Source organism: Psammomys obesus, unplaced genomic scaffold (assembly GCF_907164565.1).
Source record: "Psammomys obesus unplaced genomic scaffold, mPsaObe1.curated_primary_1811, whole genome shotgun sequence".
Lineage (NCBI taxonomy): Eukaryota > Metazoa > Chordata > Mammalia > Rodentia > Muridae > Psammomys > Psammomys obesus.
In genome coordinates this window covers 20,346,124-20,359,278 of record NW_026596134.1, presented here as the reverse complement: position 1 = coordinate 20,359,278, position 13,155 = coordinate 20,346,124, and the positions used below count along the sequence as shown (strand labels likewise).

Below are 13,155 nucleotides of genomic sequence, written 5' to 3'. Positions count from 1 at the left end.
ACACACACACACACACACACACACACACACACACACACACACGTGTCTCAGAAACCAGGGGATGCTACATAACCAAGATACTGCAAGCACTATAATAGCTTTGTTGAGCTTTCTTTCCCCGGGTGAAATAAATTCAATTTCTTCTCTGCCATCTTAAAAAGAAAATTTTCTCTGAATTTAATAAGAAATGTCAAGACTCAAAAAGACACCATTTATCTGAGGTCTTTCAGTGTGAAGTTATGATTTATAATTGTCAAATACACCTTGCAAATATATAGCATAAACACGGAAGTGGCACTGGGTGTTTAGTAGACATTAAACTGAAATGATTTCAGCTAGGCAATGAAGGTGGCTCCAATCTGTAGTCCCAGAACTTGGGAGAGTGAGAAAAAAGGATTCTCACAACTTCAATGTCAACTTGGACTAGAGAATAAGACCCTCTTTCAAAATCAATTTAATTAATTAATTATCTAAAATTAATAGTTAATAACTTACACTAATGGTTCTTCAATTATGAGAAGGTCTAGTTATATTATCTAGATTCCCAAAGTTTGCTACCATAGAACTCTAATGTTATAGATGGAATAACTTGGAAGAAAAGCACAGACAAAACAAAAAAGAGAAAAATGCATACAAAATTAGATTAATATTGACTACACAGGGAGAATATATGCAGCACATGCTAAAATCATTAGAAATAACAAGCCTGAAAAAGACATGCCTCTTAGATGATATTTCAGAGATGATCTCATGCTTAGCAGAGCTATTGATACAGAACTTGCATTACACAGTTCAATTCTGTGAAGCATATAATTTAGAAGATTTTAGTATACTTACAGAACTGTGCAGTCATCACCATTATCTAATTTTAGAACTTTTATCCATGCACAAAGAGACTTCATGCCTTCAGCAGGTACCTTCATTCTCCTCCCCCGTCCCCAGGCAATCACTAATCTGCTTTTGTGTTTTGATTGATTAGTACATTCTGAACATTTCATATAAATAGAACTCAGAATGTTTTGTGACAGGCTTCTTTTTAATAATTTGTGCTACATTTGAATTGCATCCATGTTATGGCATTTTTGCTTTTAAGATTTATTCTGTGTATTTGCGTATGTGCTGTGTGTGCCTTTGTGAATGTAAGTGCCCAAAGAGGCCAGAATAGAGTATCTCCTGCAGCTGGAGTTGCATGTAGCTGTGAACTCCCCAACATGGATGTTAGGAAACAAGCTCCAGTCCTTTTCAAGAACAGCAAACATTCAGAACCAGTGAGCCATCTCCCCAATACCTGCTTTAGAAATTATACTGAAAAGTATTTCTGTATTTGGCTACATCATAATTAGTTTTTAAATTAATTTATTGATACATACTCAGATTTTTTTCTCCCCTTTTACCTGCTATAAATAATACTTTTATAAAAACTTGTGTGTGAGTAGTTATGTGAAATGTTCATTTTTTTTTTTACATATCATGCACTATTTAGAATGAAAATTGGGGGCCCTGTAATAGCTCCATACTTAACCTTTTGAGCAACTGAAACTTTTCCAGAATGACTGAAAGTGTTGCAAACCAACCAGAATTTCAGTTCTAACTTCTCATGTGCTCACTAACATCTGTGTCTGCCTTCACTATTACAGCCATTCAGTGAGTGTGAAGTAGTATTTCATTGTGGTTTTCACTTGTATTTCCCTAGCAACTAAATGGTGTTAAGCATCTTTTCCTGTGTTTTTTTTTTCATCATTTCCATATTTCTTCCAAAGACCTGCCTATTCAGATCCTTTGCAAAGTTTTTAATTAGGTTGCTTATTGAATTGTAAGAGTTCTTCATATAGTCTATATTCAAGTTCCTTTCCAGTTATATGACAGATGAATAGTCTCTCCCATTCTGTGGCTATCTGTTGCTGGTTCTCTTTCAACATGACAGTCCTAACTGATGCTAAAGTTTAATTTGCCAATATTCTGGTTTGTCACTATGCTTCCGATGTCATGCCTAGGAAACCATAGCCAACCCAATGCCACAGGGATTTAGGCTTGTTTTACTTTTAGATCTTACACTTGGATCTGCAATTCGCTTGTTTTTATAGTGCATATCACATTATACATGTGTTTAAATCCATATTTTCACATGAATATCAAGTTATACATGCACCATTTCTTTTAAAAAGATTATTTTTGCTCCATTGAATTGACTTGCTCTCTTTGTCAAAATTAAATGAACAGAACTCTGAAACATATTTCTAAATGCTTAATGCTGTTACTCTGATCTATATACATTTATCTATGTCAATACCATCCTGGCTTGATTATTACATTTCACTAGTGGGTTTAAAATAGGCAACTATGAGAACAGTAAGCTCCTATATCTTTCTTAAGATTGCTTTAACTAGTATAGGCCTCTGATGTCTCCATATAAATTTTAGGATCAGTTTGTCAGTTTCCTAAGATAAAGCCAGATTTGATTTTTATGTTGATTTTGGTGAATATGTAAGACTTTAACATTGAATACTTTTTATAATTTTTAATTAAATTTTTATTTTTTTACATTAATTACATTGTATTCGCTTTGTATCCCAGCTATAACCCCTTCCCTCATTTCTTCCCAACCTCCCTCATCTCCTCCCATGCCTCTCTCTAAGTCTACTGATAGGGGAGGATGTCCTCCCCTTCCATCTTACCCTAGCTTATCAGGTCTCATCAGGACTGGCTACAATGTCCTCCTCTGTGGCCTGACAAGGCTGATCCTCCTTCAGGGCAGGGATGGTCAAAGAGCCAGCCACTGAGTTCATGTCAGAGACAGCCCCTGTTACCCTTACTAAGAACCCAGTTTGGATACTGAACTGCCATGGGCTACATCTGAGCAGGGGTTCTAGGTTATATCCATGAATGGACCTTGGTTGGAGAAACTCTCAGAAAAGACCCCTGTGCCCAGATATTTTGGTTCTGTTGCTCTCCTTGTGGAGCTCCTGTCCTCTCCAAGTTTTACTAACTCCTCCTTCTTTCATATAATTCCCTGCATTATGCCCAAAGTTTGGTTATGAGTCTTAGCATCTGTTTTGATACACTGCTAGGTAGAGTCTTTCAGAGGCCCTCTGTGGTAGCTTCTGTCCTGTTTCTTGTTTTCTCCTTCTTCCAATGTCCATCTCATTTGTCTTTCTAAGTGAGGATTGATCATCTTACCCTGGGTCCTCCTTCTTGTTTAGTTTCTTTGGGTGTACAGATTTTAGTATGTTTATCCTATCTTATAGGTCTAGTATCTACCTATAAATGAGAATATACCGTGTGTGTGTTTCTGCTTCTGGGTTACCTCACTCAGGTTGGTCTTTTCTAGTTCCCACCATTTGCTTGTAAATTTTATGATTTCCTTGTTTTTAATTGCTGAGTAGTATTCCACTGTGTAGATGTACCACAATTTCTGTATACTTTCCTCAGTTGAGGGACATCTGGGTTGTTTCCAGATTCTGGCTATTACAAATAAAGCTGCTACGAACATGGTTGAACAAATGTCCTTGTTTTGTACTTAAGCATCTTTTGGATATATGCCTAGAAGTGGTTTAGCTGGATCTCCAGGAAGTGCTATTCCTAATTGTCTGAGAAAGCACCAGATTGATTTCCAAACTGGTTGTGCAAGTTTACATTCCCACCAGCAATGGAGGAGAGTTCCCCTTTCTCCACAACTTCTCCAACCTGAGTTTTTGATCTTAGCCATTTTGATGTGTGTAAGGTGAAATCTCAGCATCTCCCTGATGGCTAAAGACATTGAATATTTCTTTAAAGGTTTCTCTGTCATTCTATATTCCTCTACAGAGAATTCTCTGTTTAGCTCCGTACCCCATTTTTTAATTGGATTACTTGTTTTGTTCCTTTTTAACTTCTTTAGTTCTTTATATATTCTGGATATTAGCCCTCTGTCAGATATAGGGTTGTTGAAGATCCTTTCCCAGTCTTTAGGTTGTTGTTTTGTTCTGACAACAGTGTCTTTTGCTTTACAGAAGCTTTTCAGTTTCATGAGGTCCCATTTATTGATTGTTGCTCTTAGAGCCTGTGCTGTTGGTGTTCTGTTCAGGAAGTTGTCTCCTGTGCCAATGAGTTCTAGGCTGTTCCCCACTTTTTCTTCTAACAGATTTAGTGTGCCTGGTTTTATGTTAAGGTCTTTGATCCACTTGGACTTTAGTTTTGTGCAGGGTGATAAATATGGGTCTATTTTCATTTTTCTGCATGTGGACATCCAGTTGGACCAGCACCATTTGTTGAAGATGCTGTCTTTTTCCATTGAATTGTTTTGGCTTCTTTGAATATTATAATTATAATTATTCAGTAGACATCTAGTTATTTCTAGACTTGAGGAGAAGTTGAGGTCATAATTGCATTAGTAGTAAATAGCAGATATATGTATATTATTGGTAAAAGCAATTAAATGTGAAATGTAGGAATTGAAGAAAGTAATTAGGATTTTCAAAAATACTGTTTATCAATGGGTAAATTAGTTAGGTCCTTAAAGAGTATTAATGATATAAAGATTTAACTGGCTCTAAATATAAACACATAACTGTAGAAGCAAAATTCATGTGCTTTTAATTTAATACCTGCAAAATATAAGTTCGTGTCAACTACTTGAAGTGTAGCTCTTATATTACTCTATTATGTGTGATATAATGGCAAAATTCCTTCAAATAGGACAATGTGTGTGTAATAGTATAGAATTATGAAGCCAATTCCCAAAAATGCTATGTCAAGATTATTCTTACTGTGTGTGGCCATTTCAATGTATTAAAAAATTGCTGAAAATAACTGTAAGGGAACAATAGAAGCTGTGAACTCTGCAAAATTAAGACTCTTTTCTTTGCCTCTTTGAAAAATAAGTCATATGTTGTCTTTGTTGTGGTTAGTATTCTACAATAGAGCAATCAAGTAATATGAGACCACACAATAGCTCAAGAAAATCTATTCATCCCTCTGCCTACTTTCAAAAGCATTTCTCTTGGCTTTGAGGATGAATAAATGTGCTACAGTCCTTGATCAGGCCATCTACCCTTAATAAATGGTCCTATTAATTATGAGCTAGCTCTTGCTAGAGGAATTTTTAAATTCCACTTAAAAATAAAAGAAATGCCTTATTGAATAATCCTTCTGATTTATGTTTTATTTACTGAAGCAACTGTATATTGGCTGCCCCCTGGGTCTTTAGCTTTGTTTAGCCTCTGATTATCCTTTATAATACCAACAGTTACTTTAAAGATCTTTCCAAAGCAACAAGTACTATGAATTGAAAAGGTTAAAGGAAACTTCCCCATAACCCCCTTAGATACCCCACAAATGTTTAACTAATGGTCATTATGTTCAGTAAAGACATTTACACAAAGTATAAATTATTATCTATTATTATTTTGAAGTCCTGAGTGTGTTTGTTATGTGAGCAAGATCATATTTTTGGTTTAGAAGCCATTCATTAATACAAAACAGTAGCTATGATCCTTAGCACTAAGAAAAAAAGCATTGACAAAGATGTGGCAATTATTGCTTTTTCAAGTCAGTTGGCATTTCCTAGTTTGGGGGTTCATGGGAATATGAAGCCAACTACAGGGAATGGGTGTTTTATGGTTTTTATCCAATAAATATTTCAGAAGTCCTCTGACACCCTCCTCTGTGAGCTGCAACTTAAAGTGATGTGCAAATTGAATTTAAAAGCTTACGCTAAGAATCTAACATAGCCATACTGCTTGTAGTATAAATACTTGGTTTGGAGAAAATGATCAGTTTACCAATATATAAATATTGTGTCTTAACAAACTATTGTGTCATAGGTTAACGTCTTACTTGTTAACCAATGACAATTTGGTTAACATTTGGAAAATGATCAGTTTACCAATATATAAATATTGTGTCTTAACAAAATATTGTGTCATTGGTTAACCTCTTACTTGTTAACCAATGACAATTTTTAAAGTTTTTTCAATTTCCTGTAAGAGTTTGTCAATTCTAATTGTTACTATCAATATCAAATCCTATTTGATATTAGCTGATTGTTTGCAATGAAAACATGAATTAAAACACCTAAAACCTTTGTTGGCTGTTACAAATTACTGCCTTGTGAACGAGAGTGAATAAACATTTATCAATGACCATCCTTCTTTTGGCATACTGTAGCACTAGCTGTGTTCCTGTTCAGAGCAACTGTGGGTCAAGGATCAAACTACACTGTGAGTTAGTTGCAACACATGAATTTGGAGGGACACTATACATAGCATCATCCACACAAAAACATAGGTAAACTAAAGTTTTATTGAGAAAATTAAAGGGAAGATAAAGGATATAATTTATTTTAATTAAGCTGTTTATTCACTTTACATCCTCATTGTATCCCTCTCTCTCCTTTCCTTCCAGACCCACCCACCTTTCCCCATCTCCCTTCCCATATTCCTCAGAAAAGGGGAGACCCCCTACCCACCCACCCCAGCTCATCTAGTCAGCATGTGGACTGAGTTAGTCCTCTTCCCCTGTGGCCTAGTAAGGCAGTCCTGTCAGGGGGAAGTGATCAGGAAGCAAGCAACAGAGTCCATGTCAGAGGCAGCCCCCGCTTCCCTTAGTAGTGGACCCACATGAGGCCTCAGCTGACCATCTGTTACATATATGTAGAGGACCTAGGTCAGTCCATGCATGGTCCTTGGTTGGTGCTTCAGACTCCATAACCCCCTCTGGGCCCTGGTTATTAGTTGGCTCTGATGGTCTTCTTGTGGAGCTCTTTTCACCTCTCGATTGTTTTATCCTTTCCCCCACTTTTCCACTAGACTCCCTATGACTCATCCAATGTTTGGCTGTGAGTCTCAGCATCTGTTTCAAACTGTTGCTGGGTGGAGCCTCTAAAAGGACAGCTCTGATAGGCTCCTGTCTGCAGGCATTGCAGAGGATCATTAATAGTGATAGGGCTTGCAGGCAAATGGTGGGATCTAGAAAAGATCATCCTCAGTGAAATATCCCAGAAGGAGAAAGACAAACACGCTATATACTCACTTATATAGATCTATAAGATGTGATAAACATAATGAAATCTGTACACCTAAAAAAGATAATCAAGAGAGCAGACATGGGGTAAGATGATCAATCCTCATTTAGAAAGACAGATGGGATGTGCATTGAACATATGACAGGAGTCTACTCAGCGCATTTGAAAGACTCTAACTAGCAGTGTTTTCAAAGCAAAGACTCATGACCAAACCTTTGGCAAAGTACAGGGAATCATAAGAAAGAAGGGGAATCTGATGGGGAAAGGATAGGAGCTCCACAAGGACCAAATATATCTGGGCACAGGGTCTTTTCTGAGACTGACATTCAACCAAGGACCATGTATGGATATAACCTAGAACCTCTGCTCAGATGTAGCCTGTGGTAGCTCAGTAACCAATTGGTTTCCCATAGTGAGGGGAACAAGGACTATTTCTAACAGGAACTCAATGACTGGCTCTTTGGCCTCCCCACCCCCCAGGGGAGGAGCAGTCCTGTTAGGCCACAGAGGAGAGCTTTGCAGCCAGTCCTGAAGATAACCTGATAAAACAGGATCAGATGAATGGGGAGGAGGTTCCCTTTATCAGTGGACTTGGAAAGGGGCATGGTGGAGATGAGGGAGGGAGGGAGAGACTGGGAGGGAATGAGGGATCGGGACACGGCTGGGATACAGAGTTAATAAAATGTAACTGATAAGAAAAAAATAAAATTAAAAAAAATTGAAAAAAAATAGTGATAGGGCTTGACTCTCTTCCATGGGGTAGGTCATGGGTTGGGCCAGGCATTGATTGGACATTCCCTCAATCTCTGCTCTATCTGTCCTATCTTTGTCCCTAAGTTTTGGGTCAAAGTATTTGTGGGTGGGTTGGTGTTCTCCTCCCTCCACTAAGAGTCTTGTCTAGTTAGAGTGTGTCCTAAATTATTTAAATTGCATTTTCTACTACATTTTTAAAATTTTTACAAGTTTCTATCAGATACTCCTTTTCTAAATCTGTACCACGACATCCTACCCAACTTCACTGACTCTTTTCTTTTCCAGAATCTTCCCAGAATCCTCAGTTCTGGGAAGTTCCACAGTTGCCTGTGTTAAATTACAGAAGATTTCAGATTGCCTTAGGACCATATACCATTTACTTGCATTTGCAAACAAAATACCAGACTCAAACAAGAGGAGAACATTTCACTTTGGCTCATAGACTCAGAGATCTCATTCCATCATAGCTGGGAATGTATGGCAGAGTTAATGACCCTAATGGCATGTGGAAGAGGTCACTCACACCACAGCAGATTAAGAATCAGAGGAAATGGGACCAGAACCAGAACGAGGCTACTGCCTCAAATGACCATCTTCTAGGGATGATTTCAGCCAGCTCCTATCTTCTGACGGTTCTGAAGCTTCCCAATATGGAACCTCCTAGATAGCGAGAACTAAGTCATGAGCCAGAGAGGAGTAAGTTTTCACATTTATACAATAACAGATGGCTCCTGATGCCCAAATCTTATCATTCTTGGAAAAATAAAGTTTTCTAATTTACATCACCCACCTACAAAGAAAAGAAAAAAAAGCTAATGGTAGTCTATAAATAAACTTGACTAACTGGACTCACTGCCCATAAAAAAAACAAAGACTGTTAGTACTACCTGTATGGTAATGTTATGCCTGTCCGTCTCTTTGGTGACACTGGCCATTTCCACCTCGCTCTGACTATCACCCCCTTACTTCAAGTTTTGAACCTCAGGTCTGACTTGAAACAAACCTGGAATGGAATCTGTTTAGAAAAAAATAAAAAGCCAGGAACAACTGGTACAGCTCTATTTATTCAGTATTTGTAAGCACTTGGCAGTCTGTTGTGTACTTTACAAATGATCACATTTTAACCTCCAAGTCTAGAAGTGAACACCATTTTCCACATCAACTTCTTGGCTTCTCCTTGTCACGACAAAAGGGTTTTCATCTCAGTGTTCATATTCTCATGGTAGGAGAGGACAGCGTGCTCACCCAGGAGTCAGGATTGCACTGATGAACAGCTTGATCTCTGCTCTAAATAGTTTGATGAGACAAAAAAAAAAAAAAGAAAGAAAGAAAGAAAGAAAGAAAGAAAGAAAAAAAGAAAGAAAGAAAGAAAGAAAAAGAAAAGAAAGGGAAAAAAAGCCATACGAATACTGACTGACAATCTAATTCATTGTGGCAACAACAAATGATGTCACCTGATAATCTTCAGATTCTGAGGAGCAAATATGATCTCACTCTACCTTTACAGAACTGGGAATCAAACTTACATCCTCACACATTCGAAGTCAGTACCCTATCCTGGAGCTACAACCCTACCTCTGGCGTCATTTTGAAAGAGAAGGAAAATGGACTCAGCCAGAGAGGAATTAAAAAAGAAAACTGCTAAAAATTGCAGGCAGAAGAGCTAACCGAGCCTGTATCGTCTCCCTCGTACATACTTAGCATGCATGCTCTTTGTCATCAGAACAATGCCGTGGATACACACTCTTATACACACTACACACACCTCATGTGTAGAAGATTGAGTACATGTATGTATGTGTGTGCATGTGACGGTGACTTTTAGAGAAATGAAACAACTGGTTTTGAAGGAAAAGACTAGTAAGTAGACAATGGTTGCCACTCCAAAAATAAGACAAAATATTCAATTACAGAGAATTGATTGTGAAATCTATATTCATAATTAAATGTTAGTGTTGTCTTTTAAGACTCATATTTTCATACGGAAACTAGAAAAACATGCTGTGGGATTTCCTGTAATTTCAAAAATGCAATCTCCCTGCCCCTAGAGGCATTGCAGGTGAGGCTGCCGTGTCATGTGTGTGTCAGTGGGCGGCAGAGGGGAGAGAGGCTGTGTCTATCCTCAGTGTTCTGATCTACGAACATCTGAATGACTAGTGGTCTGACATTCCTTGAGGAAAAGTGAGCCTGACATGACTAGACCGGTGACAGGCAAGCCTAGATGGGCTGCTAAGACAGGGAGCAAACTAGGACAGGGAGCAAGCCAGAGACCAGAGGAGCCCCACCCGGGACCGTGGATCCAGGGCAGTAGTTAAGCCTGAGCCAGACTTTTGCATGGGACCATCAGGTGAACCAGGTAAGATGACCACCAGACGAGAGCCATGGGCCCCAGACAAAGAGGCTAGCCTGAGATGACCACCAGTCCGGTGCTCAGCAGGCCTAAGGGGGCAGGCCACACCTGAGACCACCGCTGCCCTGCGCCATAATGTGCAAGCTGGACATGGCACTCCAGAGACCACTCGATGTCACAGCAGACACTAAGAGACCACCAGCACCATTAAGAGGTGCAAGTAAGTGGTAGAGAAATGGAAAAGAGTGAGAAACATAAGAATGTGAGAACAAAGAAGAAAGGACCTGAGGACTCGGAGGAATGAGGAACAGCCTGATGTGAGTAGCAAACGATGACGCCTGGGGCCATGGTAGGGTCCTGGCCTGTGCTGGCACGGAGGGCCACATCTGGTTCCATGGCCCCGCAGCAGCAGGGCTCTGTTACCACCAAGGCCAGACAGATGTCCCGGGTCTGGGCTGCCACTCGGGGACATGTTGATGTCTGAGAGCTGTGCAGAACTGGCCCCACCTTTCACTTGGGCATCATGGGAGAACCAGCCTTGGGGGAAGGAGAGCAGAAGAGTTGACCCAGCCCCTAGCCAGCTGCAGTACTCAGTAGAGTGAGGCCTTGCACGTTGCGGGAGTTGTGGGTGTGCCAGACCCAAGGATGCAAGCATGGGAGAGCTGGCCCTACCACATATGCCCCTGTGGTGGCACGGATGAGGGAGCAATACCTTCCTCTCCCATCAGCCCTCACCAACTGTGGCAGGCTAAAGAACTGGCCTTGGGCTCATGAGAGCAGGAGAGCTGTCCCTGCACCTCACAATCTGCAGAACTCAGGAGAATGAGTCCTACACATCCTGGGCAGCACATTAGAGCTGACCCTGGTGGCAGCTGTGCAGGTGAGCTGGCTCCGGGGGTGTGAGCATGGGAGAGCTGGTCCTGCCACTTGTCTGCAGTGAGGCAGCACAGGGAAGGGAGAGATGCCCCCTCTTACCCCTTGCCACCTACAGCAGGCAAGAGACCTGACTCTGAGCTCATGGGGGGGGGGGGAGAGAGTTGTCCCTGACCCTCACCTGCTGCTGCACTTGGGAGAGCAGGCCCTGCACCTTACCTGGACAGCCCAGGGGAGTTGACTCTCAATGTGGAATTTGCAGATGACCCAGCCTCGAGGGTGTGAGAGCAGGGGAGCTGGGCGTGCCTCAAAGCTGCTGGACTTGCGCTGATGAGGGAGAGATGTCCTCCTCCCCTTGTTTCTCACTGTCTATGGCAGTCAGGACCCTACGTCATCCCTTGCCATCTCTGGCAGGCGAAGTGCAGGCCCCGAGACATAAGAGTGGGGGAACTGGCCATGTCCCTCACCAGAGTCAACACTCAGGAAAGCGGGCCCTGCACCTCGCCTGGGCATCAGGGTAGCTGGCCCTGGTTCTAGGGGTTACTGGTGAGCCAGCCCTGAGGATTTCAGAGCTGAGGAGCTGGCAGTCTGACCAGTTCAGATACCTCTTAGGCCCAAACCCAGGGCTTTGAATTGACCCATCACTACATCCCAACCACTGATGAACTGCTGGAGTGCATGAAAGGGCTGGTTCTACAGATCCAAAACTACAGGATCTCCATGAAACAGGGCAACAACAGGATATCAGAGAGGAGTCCCAGTGAGGTTCCTGTACTGATAGAGTAGGAGTAGCCAGGAGGCTCAAGCCAGACCAATGATTCATTACAATGAACATTTGCAAGCAAAGAAGTGTGGACAAAGGGGTACACCGTGGGACACACTGTGACACACTACAGATTCCACAATGAGATTTTTCTTCTTTTTTGGAGGTTGCAAGGGTGGAAGGCGGGTACAAGGGGAGGGGTAGATGAGTGAGATTGAGGTGCATGATGTGAAATCCACAAAGAACCAATAATGAGTTTTTTAATGCAATCTTGTTTGACTTTTTTTTTTATAGGCATTGTGGTCTCCACAAAGTTTCTAGAGATGGGAGAATCTAAAATTCTTTTTTTCTTTTTTTTTAATCCTTTATTAATTACACTTTATTCACTTTGTATCCCCCTGTGGTTCCTACCCTCCTCCTGTCCCAATCCCTCCCTTCCTCCACCCTATGCATGCATGCCCCTCCCCAAGTCCACTGATAGGGGAGGTCTTCTTTTCCTTCTTTCTGATCCTAATCAGTTAGGTCTCATCAGTAGTGGCTGCATTGTCTTCTTCTGTGGCCTGGTAATGCTGCTTCCCCCTCAGGGGGAAGTGATCAAACAGCAGGCCAATCAGTTCATGTCAGAGACAGTCCCTGTTTCTATTACAATGGAACCCACTTGGATACTGAATTATCATGGGCTACATCTGTGCAGGGGTCTTAGGTTATCTTCATGCATAGTCCTTGATTGGAGTATCAGTCTCAGGAAAGACCCCTGTGCTCAGATTTTTTTGTTCTGTTGCTCTCCTTGTGGAGTTCCTGTCCTCTCCAGATCTTACTGTTTCCCACTTCTTTTATAAGATTCCCTGCACTCTGTCCAACAGTTGCCCATAAGTCTCTGTATTTGCATTGATAGTCTACAGGGCAGAGCCTTTTAGAGGCCCTCTGTGTCAGACTTCTGACTTGTTCCCTCTTTTCTTCTTCTTCTGATGTCCATCCTCTTTGCCTTTCTGGATAGGAATTGAGCATTTTAGCAAGAGTCCTCCCTCTTGATTAGTTTCTTTAGGTGTACAGATTTTAGTTGGTTTATCCTATAATATATGTCTATATGAGTGAGTATATACCGTGTTCATCTTTCTGCTTCTGGGATAGCTCACTCAGGATGATCTTTTCCAGGTCCCACCATTTACCTGCAAATTTCATGATTTTCTTTTTTTTTTTTTTTATTGCTGAGTAATATTCCATTGTATAGATATACCACAATTTGTGCATCCATTCCCCCACTGAAGGGCATCTGGGCTGTTTCCAGCTTCTTGCTATTACAAATAAGGCTGCTACAAACATGGTTGAGCAAATGTTCTTATTGTGTACTTGAGAATCTTTTGGATATATACCTAGGAGTGGTATAGCTGGATCTTGAGGAAGCGCTATTCCTAG

The 13,155-nt window shown here is 41.0% G+C and overlaps 1 non-coding gene across 1 annotated transcript; it reads left to right on the top strand.

The window, feature by feature from the left end:
- The first annotated feature begins 9,790 nt into the window (after positions 1-9,790).
- On the top strand, positions 9,791-9,922 carry LOC129666256 (small nucleolar RNA SNORA17). The gene has a single exon (XR_008718542.1). It is a non-coding gene; the product is annotated as a small nucleolar RNA SNORA17 (small nucleolar RNA).
- Positions 9,923-13,155: the final 3,233 nt, after the last annotated feature.